The sequence below is a fragment of the Panthera leo genome, chromosome B4 (genome assembly GCF_018350215.1).
Source record: "Panthera leo isolate Ple1 chromosome B4, P.leo_Ple1_pat1.1, whole genome shotgun sequence".
Lineage (NCBI taxonomy): Eukaryota > Metazoa > Chordata > Mammalia > Carnivora > Felidae > Panthera > Panthera leo.
The window spans coordinates 73,493,477-73,515,850 of NC_056685.1; the positions used below are offsets into that span (position 1 = coordinate 73,493,477).

Here is a 22,374-nt window from a genome sequence, read left to right on the forward strand (position 1 = left end):
CTGAGCTGTCAGCACAAAGCCCTAAGTGGGGCTTGAACTCATGAGCCGTGAGATCATCACCTGAGCCACAGTCAGACACCTAACTGACTGAGACACCCAGGCTCCCCAGAATTTCATTTCTTAATGTTTCATTCGAGGTTTTTGTATCTATATTATTGCAAAAATACTAATCCATAATTTCCCTTTCTTTTTATGTCCATACCCAGGTTTAATGTCCAGGTTATATGGTCCTATAATACAAGCTGGTAAATATTCTTTCTCTATGCTCTGAAAAACTACATAAAATCAATTGTTGTTGCTTCCTAAAATGTTTAGAAGAATTCATGAGTAAATCTATCTGGGTGGGGGGGCACCTGGGTGGCTCAGTCGGTTAAGCGTCCGACTTCAGTTCAGGTCACGATCTCGCGGTCCGTGAGTTCCAGCCCCGCGTCGGGCTCTGGGCTGATGGCTCAGAGCCTGGAGCCTGCTTCCGATTCTGTGTCTCCCTCTCTCTCTGCCCCTCCCCTGTTCATGCTCTGTCTCTCTCTGTCTCAAAAATAAATAAACATTAAAAAAAAAAAATTAAAAAAAAAAAATCTATCTGGGTGGGGAGTTTCCTTGGTGGGATGGTTTTAAGTTACAGTTGCAACATCTTTAATAAACATAAAATTGTTTAAGTTTTCAATATCGTTTTTCAAGGAATTGGTCTAATTCATCTACATTTTCAAATATATTAACATAAAGTTATTTAGAACTTTTCATTATCATTTCAATATCAGTAGGATCCATAGTGATGTTTCTTTTCCATTTCTGATATTGTATTTGCACTTTTTTTCTCTTTATATTTGATTAGTCTTCTTAGGAATTTATTCTTTTCATTAGTCTTTGCAAAGATCCACCTTTGAATTTCTTGAGTATTTCTATAATGTACCAGTTTTCTATCTTAACAATTTTTGCTTTTTATTCTTCTTCTTTTTTACTTCCTTTAGGTATATCTGCATTTAACACAATAACTTTTCGTACAAGCACAGCTTTAGCAGTATCCCACATATTTTGATTTGCCATATTTTTATTAACCTTTAAATATTAAAAAATTATTAAAATATCAATAATTTATAATTAATAAATTATTTATAAATTTATAAATAATTAGAAACATTAAAATTTTAAAAAGTTAAAATATTTTCATTTTCTACTTTTATACCTTCCTTGATTTGTAGTTAATTTCTGAGCAGTTGGATATTTTTAACTTCTATTTTTGTATTGTTTTTGAGCTTAATTCCACTGTGTTGAGAGCATACTTTGTATGGCTTCAATATTTAAAATTGTTTGAGGTCTGTGAGTAATTAAGGTAACTATTCCATAGACAATTGCAAAGTAGGTATATTCTGAAACTGTTGGTGCAGAGTTCTGTATGTGTAGATTAGGAAAAGTTTGTTAATAAGCATGTTATTCAAATTGTCTATATCCTTACAATTTTTTTTAATCATTATTTTTATTTTTTTTCAATATATGAAATTTATTGTCAAATTGGTTTCCATATAATACCCAGTGCTCATCCCAAAAGGTGCCCTCCTTAATACCCATCACCCACCCTCCCCTCCCTCCCACCCCCCCAACCTTACAATTTTTTAATCTGATTATTGTATCAGTTACTTGGAGATACATGCTAAATTCTTCCATTATATTTATGGATTATGTAAATTTTCTTTTAGTTTTATAAGTTTTTGCTGTATGTATTTTGAAGCTAAGTTATTAGATGATTACAGGTTTAGTATTTTATGTGTTACAGTCAATTAACTGCTTTGACATGAATAAATGCCCCTTTTATCTTTTGTAATGCTTGTTCTCTTAAATACTATCCTTCTGATAATAGTTAAGACTTACCAGTATTTTGGTTAGTGTTTGTATGGTTTATACTTTTCCATTCTGTTTAATCTTATTCTTTCTTTGTTCTTATATTTAAATTGTATTTCTTAGGGGCACCTGGGTGGTGTAGTCAGTTGATTTCGTCTCCGGTCATGATCCCAGGATCATGGGATCAAGCCCCACATCAGGCTCCAAACTGAGCATGGGGCCTGCTTGGGATTCTCTCTCTATTTCTCTCTCTCACTCTACCTCTCATCCCCACTGTGTTTTTTTCTCTCTCTCTCACTCTCTTTCTCTCTCTCTCAAAAAATGTATCTCCTATAACCAGCATGTATTTGTGGGTTTTTGAAATTGGGTCTGACAATTTTTGTCTTTTAGTCAAACTATTTGTTCTATTTATATTTATTATAATTACTAATATATTTAAGCTTATAATGACTGTCTTACTACTTGTGTTTATCTGACCCACCTGTTCTATTTTTCTCTACTTTTAACTTCCTTTGGATTAATCAAATTTTTTTTTATTACACTTTTCTGCTTGATTATTTCGTTAATTATATACTCTAATACTATTCTTCTACACCTTGCCCTAGAGATTACACCATGCGTTCTTGACTGACTGCAGACTAATATAACTTGTCACTTTTACTTTTTGGGTAATGCAAGAACCAGAGAACTGTTCAACTTTGTTCACCCTTCCTATCCTTTATGTTATTCCTGTATTTTTATTCTACACATATGCTAATCCCCTTAAGACAATATTATCAGTTTTTGTAGAAATAACATTGACTTAGATTTACTCCTAATACTCTTCATTCTTCATTTCTGTGCTTCCATCTTGGGTTATTTTTCTTCTGCTTAAAAAGTCTCTTAGTGTTTCTTCTAGTAAAGGGTCTACTGGCAACAAATGCTTTCAGTTTTTGTCTAAAAAATGTCTTTGTTTCAATTTCATTTTATAAAACAGTATTTTCTTCAGGTTGTGTGTAGTTTTTTAAAACAGTATTTTCTTCAGGTTGTGTGGCAGTTACTTATTTTCAACACTTTGAACATATTCTATCTTTGTCTTCTCAATTCCATTGTTTCTACTGATAAATCAGCTCTCAGACTTATTGTTGTTCCTTTGAAGGTAATGTGTCTTTTATCCTGGCTGCTTTAAATTTGTTTTTCAGCAATCTGATTATGATGTGCCTAGGTGTGGTTTTCCTGGATTCATAGGATTTTAAAATATGTGATTTGATATCTTTGGTCAGTTTTAGAAAAATCTCAAATATTCCTTCTGCCCCATTCTTTTTCTGGGTTCCAATTATATGTGTCTTAGGCCCTTTCATCATATCCCATCTCTGTCTTACAAATATATTTTCTGTTTGTTTAAACCTTTTTTTCTCTCCTTGTGTTTTATTTATTTTAATGTTTATTTATTTTTGAGAGAGAGAGAGAGAGAGTGCAAGCGGGGGTGGGGGACAGAGAGAGAGGGAGACAGAGAATCCCAGGCAGGCAACATGTTGTCAGTGCAGAGCCTGACATGGGGCTTGAACCCACAAACTGTGAGATCATGACCTGAGCTGAAATCAAGAGTTGGATGCTTAACCGAACGAGCTGCCCAGGTGCCCATCTTCTTATGTTTTAGTTGCTGCACTGCATCACACTCACCTTTCCCAGTTACGATTGATTGAGAGGCTTGTTTTCCCAGCTGCTGGGTATGTTGGTGCTGACAATTCTCACGTGTTGGTTCTTTCCAGGAATTTAATTCAGCTGAAGCTAACCACCTCCCTGAAGTCCATGCCCTCATCCTGGGAACAGCCTATCAAATGACTGATCAATGCAGGAGTATAAAAGATGGGCCCAGTTGCCCCCCTTGCTTGAGCGTTTCCCGTGAAATTGGCTGACTCTATTGAGATGCGATTTTTCTCTCTGCCCTTCACTTTCTTTACTTCCCTCCAAATGTTTATCCCAAAGAGCTCTCCCCTGAAAATTTCTGAATTCTACTCTCTGTTTTAGAGTCTGCTTCCTAAGGAATCTGACCTGCAATATTATGCTTCAGTTTGTAATTTTTCTCTTAATCTATCTTGTAGTTCACTAATCCTGTCTATTGCTATGACTAGCTGTGGTTAAAGAATTCTTGAATTTTTAAGTTTAGTTATTTAATTTACAGTTCCATTTCCTTTGTTTTTTTTTTTTTTCTTTTAAATAGACTTCACTTATTTGGAGAAACTCCTCATCTTCTTAAAATATAACTTGATAATCACATCTAGATCATCTGTAGATTTGTTTCTGGGTTTTTTTCTTGTTCCTTTCTGTTAACATGCCTAATAACTTTTTAAGTTGAATGTTGAACAATATGAAAAACCATGAAGATTTGGGATGAGGTCTTTTTTCCTCCCAAGAGAATTTAATTTTCTTCTGGCAGACAGAACAGGGTAGATTACCTCTATGCAGTCAAGTATAGATCTGACTTGAAGGTGGATTTCACCATTTGTAGAAACCTGTTTATTTCTGGTTCACTCTTGCTCCTACATTTAGCTGTATAATAGTCTACCTAGAAACATGAAGTTTATAACAGCCTCTTACTTTTGTGGGTCCTGAATTTTGTTCTTTCGACAAGTGAGACTCCTGAAAGCTGTTTGTCTTCTCAGACTGTTATCTGATGCTTTCTGCTCATTCCATGCTGCTTATGTGAAACAAATGCTCCAAAAGAAAAAGTATAGATCTACACCCTCTCTTGGTCTGCTCTAGCACCATCAGAATCCATTTCCTTATTTTTTGCCACCTTAGTTTGATTGTCACTTGTCACCGTAAACATATGGTAGTTTTAAAAAGGCCTACAAATTATTTGCCCCATTTCCATCAAGAAGTGGAATCTGGGGCACCTGGGTGGCTCAGTCGGTTAAGTGGCCAACTTCGGCTCAGGTCATGATCTCAGTTTGTGAGTTCAAGCCCCGCGTCGGGCTCTGTGCTAACAGCTCAGAGCCTGGAGCCTGCTTCAGATTCTGTGTCTCCCTCTCTCTTTGCTGCTCCCCCACTCACGCTCTGTCCTCTCCCTCTCTCAAAAATAAACACTAAAAATTTTTTCTCAAAAAAGCGGAATCTATTTCTCCACTTCTTGACAGGCTTCTGACCAGCTTCAACCAAAAGAATGTGGAGAAGGCAACATTACTCAAGTTCTGAATTTGGGCTTCACGAAGGTTTGCAGCTTCTGCAAACCCAAGCAGTGGAAACCATCCCAAAACCTTTGGGCAAACCCAAGCAAGCCTGTTCGTGAATTAGAGACCATATGAACAGTGCACTGCCATCTACTTAAGATCCCAGACATGAGTGAACTCAGACATGAAGAGCTGATCCTGACCCAGATCAGAAGGACCACCCAGGTCTTCTCAGCCCCGCTTGATAACCAGACTCATGAGCTAGATAAAACTTTTGTTACTTTATGCTGCAAAGTTTTGGGTTGGTATGTTATGTAGCAATATGTAAAGCTAATTATGTAATTTTTTTGGCATTTGAGTGTTCTTCTCCTGGATTTGACTTTCTAATTGGTCTCCTGGGGAATGCTGGGCTATAATTAAAAGTCTGAAGGCAATGAGAGGTGGAATTGATGGAACCTGAGGAGACTTCAAGCAGGAACAACTTTCAGCAGTAACTCTGCTCTCACAGGGTGATTAATAGAGTTTGGATAACTCAGAATCCTTATTCCTCCCAAACGTTACCATTCTAATTCTCATGGTTCCACTCTTTCTCAGTCAGTGCTGTTTCACATAAAATACACTAGAAAATTTACTTCCCCACCCTGCACAATGACACTCTGATTTTTATCTGTTTATGGATCCATTTATGGACCAATCGATCTGCTAATGTAGTCTGCCAGTTGATCGATCTGTTGTATTCTGTCGATCGATGTGTTATATTTTATCCAGCTATGTCATTCATAAGATTTTTTTTTTTTAGAAAATGCAAGAAACTCCATGATTCTGTCTTTATCTAAAAGTTGACACTAAGCCTCAATTTTCTTTAAGTTCTGAAGCGTAGTTAAAAGCATTTAATGCCCAGCACTCCTCTATTTCTTGTGATTCTCCTACCGTGCTGTGGAGGTAGGCCCCATATGCCAAAATCTCTTTAATAGGCACTTTCTCCGTATGGCTAGGATGGCTTAAGTAGCTATTTTGCCACTGCCACGTTGTGAATTATAAGTATTCTATTCCTTAATGGCAAATGAATCTTCACTACTGTGTAACCCAACCAAATCAGATAACCGGTTCCAGTCAGCCAAGGTACCTCAATAAGGATCCAGTGGTAGACAACAGAATCCACTTGAGCCAGTTTAAGGAGAGCTTCAGTTGGGGGATTAGATGCTTATAAAACTTTCAAAGAGGAAGCAACAGGCTCCAGGCAAGCTCCCAAAATGGTACTGCAGAATTGGTCTACGAAGTGAGTGAGCTTATGCTCTGTCATTATTAGGAAGCTGGGGAACTCGGAAGCTGCCTCCACAACTGCCGGTTCTAGAAACCGTCTCGCTCCTGACTTCTGCCATGATGTGGACTGGGTGAATGAGTCCTCTGCTCCTTACCTCTCAACCCCGTAAAGCTACGGATACTCCAAAGAACCAGCTTCTTCTAAGTCTGATACCGAAATACCCTCGTGGCAGTGATTTCCAAAAGAAGTTAATAGAGCACAACTTCTATCTTTGTAGATACCCTAGAATTTGAAGCTTCCAAATTTCATGCAGGTGTATCTGCTTGGCCTAAGCTATATGACTGGCTAAACTATAAAGGAATCAGGGAAATGTAGTTTTTCACTTTTCATCTTCTATTTCCTGACTCACAGAGTGTATCTGTTGCCCAATGGCCTCAGCATCCTCTGTAAGGGAATAGAGATGAAGGAATTTATCTGCTAAAATGCACGTGATCTGCTTGGAAACGTGCCAGAAACATGGATAATGCTCAATTCACGCTGTTTTTATTGTTGGTCTGGCATTGCTCAACAATGGGGGAAAGGCAGACTCCAGGATGGGGGGAATCTGAGGCTGCTTCAGGCCAGAGTAGAAACGCACCTTTGTTTTCTTCCTGCTACCAGTGTTGTGCTCTTACAAACGGCTTTCCCAAAATACCAGTGCTGGAAGGGGCTTGGTTTTTGATGAGCAACTTTGCACACCGTCTCTCTCATCGTTAACCCCTTCCATCAATTACCTCAATTTCCCAGTGAAAAATTCCACTTTCTTTCCTCATCTTTGTTAATTTCCTGGTTTCCTCTCTTTCTTGCTTTTCTCTTCCCTCTTTGTCTCCCTTGCCTGCCTTTAAAAATAAGGTTTTTTACATTATTAAAAGCACTTTATATTCTTAAAGTCTTTGACTTCACCATAATGAGTTAATATTTGTAAAGCATTTAAAACAATTCCAGGCACACAGTAAGCATTGTTTGAAATACTTTTATTTACTAACTTAATTTACTAACTAAAAAATGGACCTACCTTAGGCATACTTTGGGGCCCACCTTGCCTTATAGTGATGTTCTTTTAAAACTTCAGGAATTAAATCACTTTGGCTGCGATCCAAGATGGACCTATTTTATACTAAGTCTTGTTCTGGAGAGGAACACTAGAGGATAATTCAGTGTTACTATGGCAAAGTCCCAGCCCCCCACCCCCCATATATGCTGTAGAGAACAAGCTAATGCTGAGCATCAGGTCTAATTTCATGTGGTTCAACCTAAGTATTATAAATAAAAACAACCCGGTTGTACATGCTCAATTTTGGATTTCTCTTAACACGTTGTTTCACACTTGCTTGTACTTCTGCTTAATAAGATTGGATATTGGTGGTGCCTGGGTGGCTCAGTCGGTTAAGTGTCCAACAGTTGGTTTTGGCTCAGGTCATGATCTCATGGTTCATGGGTTTGAGCCCTGCATCAGATCCTGCTGAAGATTCTCTCTCTCTGCCCTTCCTCTGCTTGTGCATGCACCTGTGCTGTCTCTCAAAATAAACTTAAAAAAAAAAAAAAAGACTGGATACTGGCTTTCCAGAAGAATCCAGAAATAATTGAAAGGGAATTACACACCTATTCATCATATATGTTTATATTTTGGACAACTTTAATTTTATCTTAAATGTGTCTTTTTAAGGGCCTTGAAGACAGAAAGGGGTACACTGACATAGAACACTTTAAAATCTGAGAGGATGTACTGGAACCTGCATTCAGAGCCCCAATCCTGGGAAGACCATATCCGGGAACGCCTTGCTTGTAAAGATGTTATTTAAGATTTGCAGGACGCAAGTCAGGAAACCCTGATTCTGGCTCACCTGGGGCCGTTACAGCTATTAGCTGCTTTGTTTTCCTGCACTTCAGGCAGGGTTTAATAAGGCTATTTGGTGGTCTTTTTGTCTACACACGCTTCCTTATATTTTCCTTCGCTATGACCAGCCCATATGGATACTGCAGAACTCTCCACCTCTGAGATAGCAATAATTATCTCTTAAGTCCCTTGAAAGGAGCATTTACAACTTCTGCCTGTCAGTTTTGGAATGTGAGGAAATGATTATTCAGAAATTGTGTTTAATATTCATTTTTGAGAGAGCATGAGCAGGGGAGGGGCAGAGAGAGAGGGAGACACAGCCTCCAAAGCAGGCTCCAGGCTCCGAGCTGTTAGCACAGAGCCCGATGCAGGGCTTGAACCCACGAACTGCAAGATCATGACCTGAGCTGAAGTCGGGTGCTTAACCGATGGAGCCCCCCAGGCACCTCAGGAAATGATCATTTTAAACAAGGGTTGCAACAGACCTCAAATGTGGTGTCTTTTGTTAGATTTACTTTGGGAATAAACATTGTGGCAGAGCTTGATTCAAGAACAGATCCTGATGTTTGCAAACCGTCCCTTACATAGAATGCATAGGTTGGAATGCAAGTTCATCAACAACACTGATAAAAACCCATGATTTGCTGCCAAGCAAGGATCCAGCTGTTTTCTCCAACCTGAGCATACCCTATCCAGCCTAGTCAGTGTAACTGACCGATGACTACCTTACAGGTAGGATGACTATATATCTTCACTTTCCAGGACAGTCCTGCATATTGTGCTGCATTGGGCCAGTTCATAGTCCCGTTCAATCTCAAGCATATCTAGATTTGGATGATAAGCTTTATGGACAACTTATTCTTAAACAAGTAAGAGGTCAGGAAAAAGCTACACAGGATACACAGATCTGCTCTTGCCCTACAGAGTTCCTGGAGGCCTGATAAATAGTCGGCATTCATGCTAGTTGAATTGGGAACTTAATGGAATCTTCAGTGACAATGGGCTCCCCCTCCTTCCCACTAATCTATACCCTTCTAAGCACTGTATGCTCCCCTTCTAGCCTTCCCTTAAAACTGTTCAAGAGCATTGGCATCAATTAGCTCTTTTCTGCCCTCCCCAGTCCACTCCATCTCCTACCTGCCGCTGCTGCTGCAACTATCGTTCCACATTGTTAAGTTACATTTTCTATCTTGGGACTCTTTGCTCAACAATTACAATACATATTACGGCCACCCTACAAGAATTTATTTGTACCAATTATATGCTTTACTGGTTACTTGTTCAATTCTTCTATTCCTGTTCTATTTCTTGTGTCCTATCTCCTTCCCATTCTTGGATTACATTTTTATTTTGAGTAATATTTTCAGAAGGTTATGTGGGTGGCAAAATCTCTAAATTGCTTGCATGTTCAAAATTATCTTCATTTTGCCTTCATACTTGAATGCTAATTTGCCTGGGAAAAGTTTCCAAATCCTTTCCTCTCAGAATATTTTGGCAATTCCTTCATGATTTTCTAGCTTTTCAACTTGCTAGTCAGAAGTCTGGTGCCAGTTTCACTCTAAGTCCTTTGTAATTTTTCCTTCCCTTCTACCCTTTTTCTGGTTTTAAAAGTTTGTAACGTTTTTATCCTTGGAATTCATAAAAATCACCAAAACGTGTTTTTTAACATTTGCATAAAGCACACGGTGGGCCATTTCAATCTGAACGTACATGTCCTTCTTTAGCATATGGAAATTTCTTCCATTATTTCTTTTTTTTCCCCCTCCATGCTCTGTTCACTTATTGGGTAAATATTAGATGTCTGGATATAGCTCCATGTGTATTAACTCCTTTCATAGTTTTTCCTTATTTTTGAATGGTGTTCTTGGGGAAAGTCCTTAGCTCAAGCTTCCAGATTGCCTAAGACACCTCCCGTCGTCTGTAGTCTTCTATTCGGTCCTTCTACTCAACTTTCATTCTAGCAACCAGAATTTTAGCTTCTGAAAGTTATTTAGTGTTCTCATGCTTTAAATTTCCTACTGTTCCTTTCTCATTTAATGGCAATGATTTTCTTAAATTGTCAGACACTTCTATAAGTTTAAGATTTTAGTTTTCTTGCATTAATAGTGCTTTCCTTGAGGACAGTTCCTCTACTTGGTCCATTTATTGACTTTTTTTCTCCCCTCAAATACTGGGGCCTGAATCCATATTGGGTGGGTTTGTGTGAAGGGGGGAGAAGCCCATCTTTGGGGTTTGGGGCTCCATGTGCATGGAGGCTGGCAGTGACCTAGGACCTTACCCTACTTCTCTTTCCACCTCCAGGGCTCGTGCTAGGCATTCCCTAGAAGTAAACTCACTTATTTTGAGAGGTATTCTTAGGTCTACAGTCCTAAGAAGAGGCCCTAAGGGGCAAATGCCATAGGCAACTGTTTGGAAAGTAGATTCCTGCATACTGTTTGGTTTTGCCAGTAACCAAGTCCATTTGCTTTATATCATTCATACAGAAATTCCTTAGTATTTTGGTCTGCTAATGACATGGCCTCTGGTTTTCTAGTGCTTTTATGGATTTTTGTTCTGATATTTTGGAGACAGCAATAAGTAGTCCATCCATTTTGAGCTTTAAGGAATACCAATTCACCAACTACTCTAATCCCATGGAAGGTTTGCCGAGTCTGAACTGTATGGACTTCCTGGTTGATAAAATTGACCATAAAGCACCTCTTAAGGTGCTTCCACTTACCACTTTCTAATTGTCTTTTAGAAGTCTTCTAATTCCTAATGCATGTTGAAAGACATCCTATCATATGCTACAACATGGATGAACCTTGAGGACATTAGGAGTGAAATAAGCCAGTCATAAAGATACATACTACATAATTCCTCTTACATCTGAAGTAGTATCTAAAGTATGAAATGCTTAAAAACAAAGTAGAATGGTGGTTGCTAAGGGACTGTGGGGAAGGGGAAAGGGTTGTTCAATGGGTACAGAGTTTCAGTTTTGCAAGATGAGGTTCTAGAGATCTGTCCTACAACAAGGTGCTTATAGTGAAGGCTGTAATCTTAAAAAAATGGTTAAGATGGTAGATTTTGTTAGATTTCTTACCACAATAAAAAAATCAGAGCTTTAAATCTCAGTTTGACAGAAGCAGTGTGTGTAACTGCTCCAGGAAGAAGGAAACGATTGGCTTAAATTTAGCCATAGCTATGAATGACTAGAATCAGACCCTAGTTTAGCTGCAGGTTTTCACAGAAGCAAGGACGGCAGAGAGTTTTGCATCTTTGGGGCTTCTGACGGACAGGGTGGGCACATGTGATGCCAAGAGGCCAGATGCTAATTGTTACATCAGAATCATGTTCTGATGGTGAGGGGCACATTTAGAGATTCAGCAATACAAGTTTAATTAGTAGATCATATTCCTACAAAACTCTTTCAGGAAGTCAAAGAATGCATGGAAAACAAATTTCTTGTGGAATCCGGTATGTAGTTCATGAAATTACAAGTGTTTTGAAGGGTATATTGTATAGGTGAATGTGCTGTGAAAAGCTAAATATATACAAGGTAGGTATTAATCATGATGAAATCAACAAATTGTTTTGAACAAGTGTTGGTGAGGATGTGGAGAAAAAGGAACACTCATGCACTGTTGGTGGGAATGCAAACTGGTACAGCTATTGTGGAAAACAGTATGGAGGTTCCTCAAAAAAAAAATTAAAAATAGAACTAACCATGATCCTGCAATTGCACTACTGGGTATTTACCCAAAGAATACAAAAATACTAATTCAAAGGGATACATGCAACACTATGTTTATTGCAGTCTTACTTATAATAACTGGATTTTGGAAGCACCCCAAGTGTCCATCAGTTGATGAATGGATAAAGAGGTGGTGCATATATACACAACGGAATATTATTCAGCCATAGAAAAGAATGAAATCTTGCCATTTGCTATGACTTGGATGGAGATACAGAGTATGATGCTAGGTAAAATACATCAGTCAAGAAACACACGTACCATATGATTTCACTCATACGTGGAATTTAAGGAACAACAAAGGAGCAAAGGGGAAAAAGAGACAAACCAAGAAACACTCGTAACTGTAGAGAACAAACTGATGGTTACCAGAGGGGAGGTGGATTGGGGATGGGCTAAATAGGTGATGGGGATTAAAGAGTACACTTGTGATAAGCCCTGGGTGTTGTATGGAAGTGTTGAGTCACTATATTGTACACTGGAAACTAATAATAAAACATTGTATGTTAACTAACTGGATTTAGAATGAAAACTTAAAAAAAAAAAAACGAACAGATGACTTGATCTTGCTATTTTTACATCTCCATTTTGACCCTGCTGTCTTGACTCCGACATTTTACTTTGGAGAACTTTGATCATGCACATGCAAAATTTGTTTTGATTCTGTGCTTAATAAACATTGAAATCAGAAAAAAATTTGCTTTGACCTGCTTTTCTTCCATCTGCAGTCACCTAACTTTTCTAAAAGCTAAACTTAGAAAAGCTCCATATTGCACGATAACTCTTTAGGCTCCTCTTCTCGGCATGTGCTTCCTATTTCATAGTAATAGCACCACACTAAGTATTAGGGAGAAATTATAAGATATCAAAATTCCAAATGAACTAACATACGAAAATTTGGAAATACTGATGTTATCATTTGCGAGATAGTGAGAACAAAAACAATATACAAAATTTTAAGCTGCAATTTTCTTTGGAAGGGAGATTTTCCTTACATAATTTTTAAAATCTCAGGACAAACTATTTAAATAGTTAACATTTTGGGGTGCATGGGTGGCTCCATAGGCTAAGCATCCACCTTCAGCTCAAGTCATGATCTCGCAGTTTGTGGGTTCAAGCCCCACATCAGCCTCTGTGCTGACTGACAGCTCACAGCCTAGAGCCTGCTTTGGATTCAGTGTCTCTATTTCTCTGTCCCTCCCTCCTCTCACACTTCTGGCCTCTCTCTCAAAATAAACATTAAAAAAATAAGATGTTACTTTTTAAATTTTTATTTCAGAAGGGTGTTGCTTACATGGTTTTCTGTCCTATCTTCTCATTATTTTCTTAAATATGTTCTCATTTGTAATCAAATCAGGTGACTAAATTACTACCTGTGTTAAGATACCTGCATTCAGAAGACTTTGTGCAAGTCATTTCTGTTAACTGTCAAAATCCTTATTTTAGTTACAACAAAGAAAATACAGATAGAATGGATTTTTAAATTAACAAAATCCTAGATTGCAATTATATATATACATACATATATATATATATATATATATATATATATATATATATATATACACACCACATCTTTCCATTCATCTCTTGATGGACACTTGGGCTGCTTCCATAATTCGGCTATTGTAAATAAGGCTGCTGTAAACATAAGGGAACATGTATCCCTTTGACTTAGTGTTTTTTCTATTTTGGGGGTAGATACCCAGTAATGCAACTACTGGATTGTAGAGTAGTTATTTTTTTTTTTTAATATTCATTTATTTTGGGAGAAAGGGAGAGTGAGAACCCCAAGCAGGCCCTGCACTGTCAGTGCAGAGCCTGACATAGGGCTCTATGTTATGAAATGCAAGATCATGACCTGAGCTGATCAAGAGTTGGTCACTTAACCAACTGAGCCACCCAGATGCCCAGGGATTGTAGGGTAGTTCAATTTTTAATTTTTAAAGAAATTCCATACTGCTTTCCAGAGTAGCTGCACCAGTTTGCATTCTCACCAACAGTGCAAGACGGTTCCCCTTTATTCACATCCTTACCAATGCCTGTTGTTTAGCCATTCTGACAGGTGTGAGGTGATCTCTCAGTTTTTTTTTGTTTTGTTTTTTTGTTTTTTGCATTTCCCTTATGATGAGTGATGATCATCTCTTCATATGTCTGCTGGAAATCTGGATGTTTTCTTGGGAGAAATGTCTGTTCATGTCCTCTGACCATTTTTAAATTGGATTTTTTTTTTGTATTGAAATGTTTCAGTTCTTTATATATTTTGCATGCTAACCCTTTATCAGATATGTCATTTGAAAATACCTTCTCCCATTCAGTAGGTTTCCTTTTAGTTTTGTAGATTGTTTCCTTTGCTGTGCAGAAGTTTTTTGATGTTGTCCCAATAGCTTATTTTTGTTATTTCTCTTGCCTCAGACATAACTAGAAACATGTTGGTACAGCCCATGACAAATATTACTGCCTATAATCTCTTCAAGAATTTTTATGGTTTCAGGTCTCAAATTTTTAGGTCTTTAATCCATTTTTGAGTTTATTTTTCTGTATGGTATAAGAAAGTGGTCCAGTTTTCATTATTTCACATGTGGCTGTTCAGTTTTCCACAACACCATTTGTTGAAGAGACTTTTTCCGATTGCATATTCTTGCCTCTTTTGTCAAAGATTAATTGACCATATAATTATGGGTTTATTTCTGGGTCTTCTATTCCACTGATCCATGGGTTTATTTTTATGCCAGCCCCACACTGTTTTAATTACCAGCTCTTTGTAATAAATTTGAAATCTGGAATTGTGACACCTCCAGGTTTGCTTTCCTTTTTCAAGATTGCTCTGGCTAGTTGAGGTCTTTAGTGGTTCCATACAAAGTTTAGGGTTGTTTGTTCTAGTTTCATATTGGCATTTTAAGAGGGATTGCACTAAATCTGTAAATTGCTTTTGGGTGGTATAGACATTTTAACAGTATTCTTCCAATCCATGAATATGGAATGTCTTTCCATTTCTTTCTGTTGTCTTCAGTTTACTTCATCAGTGTTTTATAGTTCTCAGAGTATAGATCTTTCACTTTTTTGTTTAGGTTTATTCCTAGGTATCTTATTTTTGGTGCAATTGTAAATGGGGTTGATTGCTTAATTTCCCTTTCTGCTGCTTCATTCATTATTGGTGTATGATTTTTGTATCCTACAACTTTACTGAATTCGTGTATTAGTTTTAGCCATTTTTTTGGTGGAGTCTTTCAGGTTTTCTATATAGAGTATCATGTCATCTTCAAGTAGTGAGAGTTCTACTTCTTTCTTACAGATTTGGATGCTCTTTATTTCTTTAATTTTACCTCCTTGGTTAAGTTTATTCCTGAATGTTTTATTGTTTTTGGTGTATTTGTAAATGGTATTTTCTTAATTTCACTTTCTGCTCCTTCATTATTAGTGGATAGAAATGCAGCAGATTTCTGTACATTCATTTTGTATCCTGTGACTTTACTGAATTCTTCTATTCTAGTAGTTTTTTGGTGGAGTCTTTTGGGTTTTTCAGTTCTGACAGGTTATGATCAGGTCATTTTAAACTCACATCAGCACAGTGTGTATAAGAAACTGTTAATACAGATTAATGGAAAAAATATTCTAATAGAAAAGGGTAAAGAACATAAGCAAATTTCCAGTGATGAAACAGTGGTTATAAACATATCTCTAAATATGTATAAAATTTGTTAATTAAAACAACAAAGTTCTGTATTTCCCCATCATAAAGACAACTATTAAATAATGACAGTATTAAGGAGTTATCAAATTATAAGGAGATGAATACTATAATATACTACCAGTGAGAGAATAAATTGATAGTTATTTTGGAGAATAATTTGACAGTTTGTATTAAAGTTGTATGTGATCTTTGGCCTGGTTTACGTATATCAATAATGAACTATGATCTACAGTATTTTTGGAATGACTAAATTACAAACAAATGACTGTGACTCCAGAAATAGTGTAATAAACATACTATATTAAGCAATGGAGTTACTGTAGTTAAGGCAATAAATTCAAATCTATATGAATCAACAAAAATTTTAAAAATTATGCTGGGGTGCCTGGGTGGCTCAGTCGGTGAAGTGATCGACTCCGGGTTTCAGCTCAGGTCATGATCTCCCAGTTCATGGGCTCGAGTCCTGCAGTGGGTTCCACGCTGACAGTGTGGGGCCTGCTTGGGATTCTCTCTCTCTCCCTCAGCCCCCTTCCATGCTCTCAATCTCTCTCTCTCAAAATAAATAAACTCTAAAAAAATATGCTAATAAAGTTATAGAACATAGTATATAAACTTATATTTAAAAATGACAAAACAATTTTATATTTTTATCCATGGTTAAAAAAAAAAATGCATGGGCAAAGTCTGGAAAGATACACAGCAAGCTCGTAATACCAACTCCCGCTGGGAATGTGAAAGTAGAAGCTTCCAGGCCTCTTAGAGAACAGGTATACGATCATTTCAACTACATGCTCTTGGTCAGAGCAAGTCTCAGGACCAGCCCAGATTCAAGAGAACCTCACTTCTTAATGGGGCAAGTGGCAAGCATATGGGTAGAGTTGGTGGTGGTAGGATTTATGACAACCATCTTTGTAGACTGCACACCATTTCCCTCCCCTTGTTTTGGCCAATTAACATCCTTTGGCTCTCGGCTCCTTTTCCTGCTCCTATATCAAAGCTTACTTTTAAAGGAAAATTTTATAGGATTCTTCTACTTGAGAATTTAAAACAGATACAACATTCTAACAGGACAGTTATTTATATCTCTTTGGTCGTGGCAAGAAATAATTTATCTCTTAGGGCAAGTTCAGGCATTAATAAGTGGGAGAAGTGTTTTCCAGAGCCTTGCTTTTGAGTCTCACTTCATAGTTTTCTAAGTGCTGCACCTCTTCCACCCTCTTAAAAGCTGGCTGGGGATAAAAGGGTATTGTCACCCTGGAGGGACTGAGCTCTCCATTCACAGATGCTGCCCAGAGCCTGGCTCTGAGCTTCTGAAGAGGTGTTCATTGCCTGGAATAGAAGTGTCTTTAACCACATTCTTTTCTGGGCCACAGTTAGGTTATTGGCCATGTCAGATATACAGGAGGAGGGGAACAACAAGAAGTCATCCATTCCAAAATATTTGCTGACAACAGTGTAGCTGGATACTATGCAAGGTACTAGATGTACCAGTAGTGAGCAAGACGGGCAGAATCTGCCCTTATAGATGTTGTAGTCTGGTGGGTTGTAGAGACGAAGAACCGGCAAGTGTAAGATGTGTTAAATACGATAAAAGGAAGGTGCTACAGGAGGACTGCAGAGGGATCTAAAAAGTCGTGTGCTGCTAAGTGTTTAAAGACTGATTTTACCAATAAAACAAAACTGAACTAAAAGGAACCCCGTCCCCCTGACTTGCAGTATTTGCCAATTTTCATGGTGTAAAGATTTCCCATTAATGTCATGCTACCAACATGATCTCACCGAATGGAATTATAGAGATATGGCTCTTGAAGGCCATATTAGCCAATTGTGGTACATCCCTGGGTCTACTAAACAAGAAGGAGGAAAATACTTTCATAAAGCTCTACCAAACGGTGCTTCATTTCATAACATGATCAAATTAGAAAGTGAACCATGTGATGAATATCCTTCACAGGTGAATTGTTTGAAATAGTCCATTTTCTGTTCATTTTCTTGCACAGTGAGAGGACTGCCATCTCAGCAGCAGCTCTCCTCCTCTAGCAATGGCTGGCCCTCAGTGGCTGGCCAAGGTGTATACCTTTAGGAAAAGAGCTAAATGCAAAGCTGCAAGTGGATTTAGTTCTCTTTGAATTGCATAGGTTGAAAGAAATGCTGATTAACCATCTGGGAACAGAAGTTTGGGCTGGAGACCAGGTTTAGACAATCTCTTACCAAGTAAAAACCTGGTGATCTTCCAAAATTTTAAGTTACAAAGCTGGCAGTAATAAAACAAATATGCCCATCACTATCTGGAGAACAGTCAAGTTTTCCTTTTGAGAAAGATAATACCAAGAACCTGACCTTAAAATAATCATTCTTGAATAGCTTATTCACAAATGACCCTGATAAAATGCTCTAGGATCCAGTGCCAGGGAGGCTGAGCCATGACGAACAGGGAAGAATCAGGTTTCTGTCTTTCTCCCTGCACCTCCCCGGGCTGGTGGGAAAACTCCAGCTTAGTGACACGTACACTTAATGTCAAACTAAGCATAAAGCTTGCTGTCTAGGAACCTTATTGTTAGAGCTACACGCTGCCTGAACCAGACCTGGGACTCAGACCAAGAAGGCCAGTTGCAATGTGGAGGTCATTTTGCTATTATCCTTCCATTCCTGGTCTCAATTTCCCTTTGGTAAAATAGCTATATTTTCCTATGAGTCCATTAAGCTACCCAGTTTGACCAAAATTAGGCTGATCTGGAAAACGCAGATTACAGTTGAGTTCATGTTTTATTTGGTCACCTCTTGTAACCTGTAACCTGGATGGCCTGCACCCATCCAGACCACACGCATGCAGGCATACGTACGCACACAACCATTCTGGAACTAACGTGGCACGTGGTGATGGTAACCATAACACTCTGTACTACTATGGACAGAATCTCCAGATGGGGTGGGGGGGAAATGAACCCATCTCTTTGCATCAAAGAATGTTAATAAGGTTGTTGGGTTTTTTTTCCTTCACAGAAAGTATTAAAGATATTCTTACATTAAGATGCACCATTATTTCATGTACCAATAGAAGAGGAAAAATGCCAACTGAGACTTAATGCTTTCTTTTCTTAAATCTTCATCAGTCTTGGGGCGCCTGGGTGGCTCAGTCGGTTAAGCGTCCGACTTCGGCTCAGGTCGTGATCTCGCGGTCTGTGAGTTCAAGCCCCGCGTTGGGCTCTGTGCTGACAGCTTGGAGTCTGGAGCCTGTTTCAGATTCTGTGTCTCCCCCTCTCTCTCTGACTCTCCCCCATTCATGCTCTCTCTCTGTCTCAAAAATAAATAAAAAGGTTAAAAAAAATTAAAAAAAAAATCTTCATCAGTCTTGCTAGCGGTTTATCAACTTGGAGTTTTCCAAAGAGCCCACTTTTGTTTCACTTTTTTCTTTTTCCCCTATTTTCCTGTTTTTGGTTTCATTTATGTTTATTAACTTCCTTCTGGGATGCCTAGGTGGCTCAGTTGTTTGGGCTCTGTGCTGACAGCTTGGAGCCTGGAGCCTGTTTCAGATTCTGTGTCTCCCTCTCTCTCTACCCCTCCCCCGTGCGTTCTCTCTCTCTCTCTCTCTCTCTCTCTCTCTCTCTCTCTCTCTCTCTCTCAAAAATAAAGATTAAAAAAAGTTTTAAGTAAATTCCTTTCACTTCCATTTGGTTTATTTTGTTCTCTTTCTAGGTTTTTACCTTGGGAACTTAGAGATTTGAGACCTCCCTTCATTTCTAATATAACTTAGCACTACAAATTTCTCTCAGCACCACCTTAGATGCATCCTACATATTTTGATATGTTTCTTTTAATTTTTATTCAGTTCTATGTACTTAATTCTCCTTTGATACTTTGACCCAAAGATTATACAGAAGTGTTATTTGACTTCCATACCTTTCTGCTAATAGTTGCTAGTTGATTCCATCATGGTCAGAAAATGCACTCTGTGTGATGTCACTTCTCTTTAATTTGAGGGTCTGTTTTATGACTCAGGATATGATCTGTGTTGGTAAATGTTTCATGCATACTTTGGAAAAAAAAACTGCAGTGTGCTGCTGCTCGTGGAGTGTTCTGTGTGCATCAGAACCTTTTGATTGTATTGTTTGGATTTTCTAGATCTTTGCTGATTTTCTGTCTAGTAGTTCTATCGATTTCTGAGAGATGGGTGGGGAAGTCTGCATCTATAATTGTGGATTCATCTTTCTCTGGTCAGTTTTCACTTCATGTATTTTGAGGCTCTGTTCTTTGGTGTGTGTGTACAAATTTAGGATTGGTAGGTCTTCCTGCTGGATCGATCTTTTTATTATGTACGTGGCAGAGGCAAAGGAACACCTTTTTGTCTCTAATAACTTTTCTCTGAAGTCTGTTTTATCACATGAATATAGCCATGCCTACTTTTCTGGGTGATTTTTTTTTTTTTTTTTTAATGTGTATCTTTTTACTCCTTTTTACTTCCAACTTACCTGTGTCAATGAATTAGAAGTGAGTTTCTTAGCATGTAGTTGGGTCATGATTTTTACTCATTTATTATGTGTCTTAAGGTTATTTACTTGTCTTGAGAGCTCATGAGCAGGGGAGAGGCAGAGAGAGAGAGAGAGAGAGAGAGAGAGAGAGAGAGAGAGAGAATCCTAAGCAGGCTCCGTGCCGTCAGTGTAGAGCCTGACATGGGGCTTGATCTCACAAGCTGTGAAATCGTGATCTGAGCCAAAATCAAGAGTCCGATGCTTAACTGACTGAGCCACCCAGGTGCCCCTATTCATTCTTTTAACTTTTTTTTTTTTTTTTTTGATTAATGTACTTCAACCACTTACATTTAAGGCATTTGTTGTTATTGCTTAAGTGTGCCATTTTATTGTCTTTTTTTTTTTTTTTTTCTGATTCTCATTCCTGTTTCTCTTTTCTTGGCTTCCAGTGGATTACTGAAATATTTTTGAGAAATTCACCTTTACTTATGGTGTTTCTGAGTGAATCTTTGTATAGTTCTTATAGCGGTTGCTCTGGCTATTGTAGCATGCATGAGTGACTTCTCACAGTCTACTGGTAACATTTTACCACCAGCAGCAAATTGTGAAAACCTCATTTCTGTTTAAGTCTTTTTTGGTTCTCCACTTAAAAAATCATTGCCTTGAGTATTAGATGATACATTTTCTGATTGAAGTAAAAATTATTTATGAAGCTTGTGAAGAAAAGAATGGTCTACTGCATGTATCCATATTTCTGGTCTTTGCTCTTTCCTGATTCTCTAATTTTTTTTTTTTTTATCACTTATTTTCCGTTTGAAGAACATTCTTTGCCGCATCTTTACGGGTAGGTCATTCACTTAATTTTCCTTTTTCTGAGAATGCTGTTTCCCCTTTCTTCCTGAAAGCTAGTTTTGCTTGATACAGAGTTTACGTTGAAACTTCTTTTCTGTCAGCACTTGAAAATGTGCCAGTTCTTTGTGACCTCCACATGTTTTGATAAGAAATCCTCAGACCTTAAATAAGTGTTCCCCTATAGGTAACGTGTTCCTCTCAGGATGCTTTCAAGCATTTGACAAGTATTTGCGGGGATTTCTTTGGATTTTCCTTTTGGGAATTCACTGAGGTTTTAAAGTATATAGCTTGGCATCTCTCACCAAATTTGGGAAGTCCCTCAGCCATTATTTCTTCGAATTGTCTTTTAGCTTTAATCTATCTCTTTTCTTTCTGGGACTCTGATAATACAAATGTTCTAGGACTCTGTTAATACAAAAATGTATGTGACATTTTTGTCACAGAGGTCAATAGCCCAGTTCTGTTCTATTGTTTCTTTTTCTAGTCTCCTTCCTCTTTTTTTTTTTTTTTTTTTTTTGTTCAAATTGGATGAATTCTATTTATATTTACTCAGGTATGCTGATTCTATTCTCTATCTCCATTCTACTGAGCACACCCAACAAATTTTTCTTTATTTAAAAAGAATTTTTTTAAATGTTTATTCATTTTTGAGAGCTAGAAAGAGCATAAGGGGGGAGGGGCAGAGAGAGAGAAGGAGACGCAGAATCTGAATCAGGCTGTAGGCTCTGAGCTGTCAGCCCAGAGCCCGACACAGGCCTCGAACTCAGACTGCGAGATCATGACCTGAGCGGAAGTCAGACTCCCAACTGGCTGAGCCACCCAGGCGCCCCTGAATTTTTCTTTAAATTTCTGTTATATTTTTCCATTTGTAATTTCTAATTATTTTTATAGACTTCAGTTTTTTTGCTGGAATGTTCTATTTTTTTGTTTTAAGAGAATTTATGATTAACATTGAAGTATTTTTAGAATGGCTACTTTAAAATTCTTGTTAGGAGGGCTGCTCGGGTGGCTCAGTAGGTTAAGCGTCAGACTTTGGCTCAGGTCGTGATTTTGTGGTTCATGAGTTCCAGCCCCGCATTGGGCTCTGCACTGACAGCTCAGAGCCTGGAGCCTGCTTCAGGTTCTGTGTCTCCCTCTCTTTCTCTGCCCCTCCCCTGCTCATGCTCTGTCTTTCTGTCTCTCAAAAACAAACATTAAAAACAATTAAAAATTCTTGCTAGGTAATTTGAACATCTGATTCATCTCTGTGTTGGCATCAGTTCATTTTATTCAAGCTGTAATTTTCTTGGTTCTTGGTGTGGTGGGTGACTTTCAATTGCGTATCAAACATTCTATTAAAATCTTTTACTGTAGCAGGCAGCCACTCTGTTTAGATTTGATACACAGGTCTTGACCTACTTTGTGGCTGTAGTGCTTATCAGTTTAGTTTTAAGAATCTTTGTTTTACTTGGTCTGCTTGGTTTACTGATCCCTGCTGGAGCCGCCTATAAGATGATAA

At 38.0% G+C, this 22,374-nt stretch overlaps 1 long non-coding RNA gene across 3 annotated transcripts in view; it reads left to right on the top strand.

Moving 5' to 3' along the window:
* LOC122224461 overlaps positions 1 to 22,374 on the top strand; it is a 72,453-nt gene that overhangs the window by 28,714 nt on the left and 21,365 nt on the right. The gene's annotated exons all lie outside the window — the stretch shown is intronic.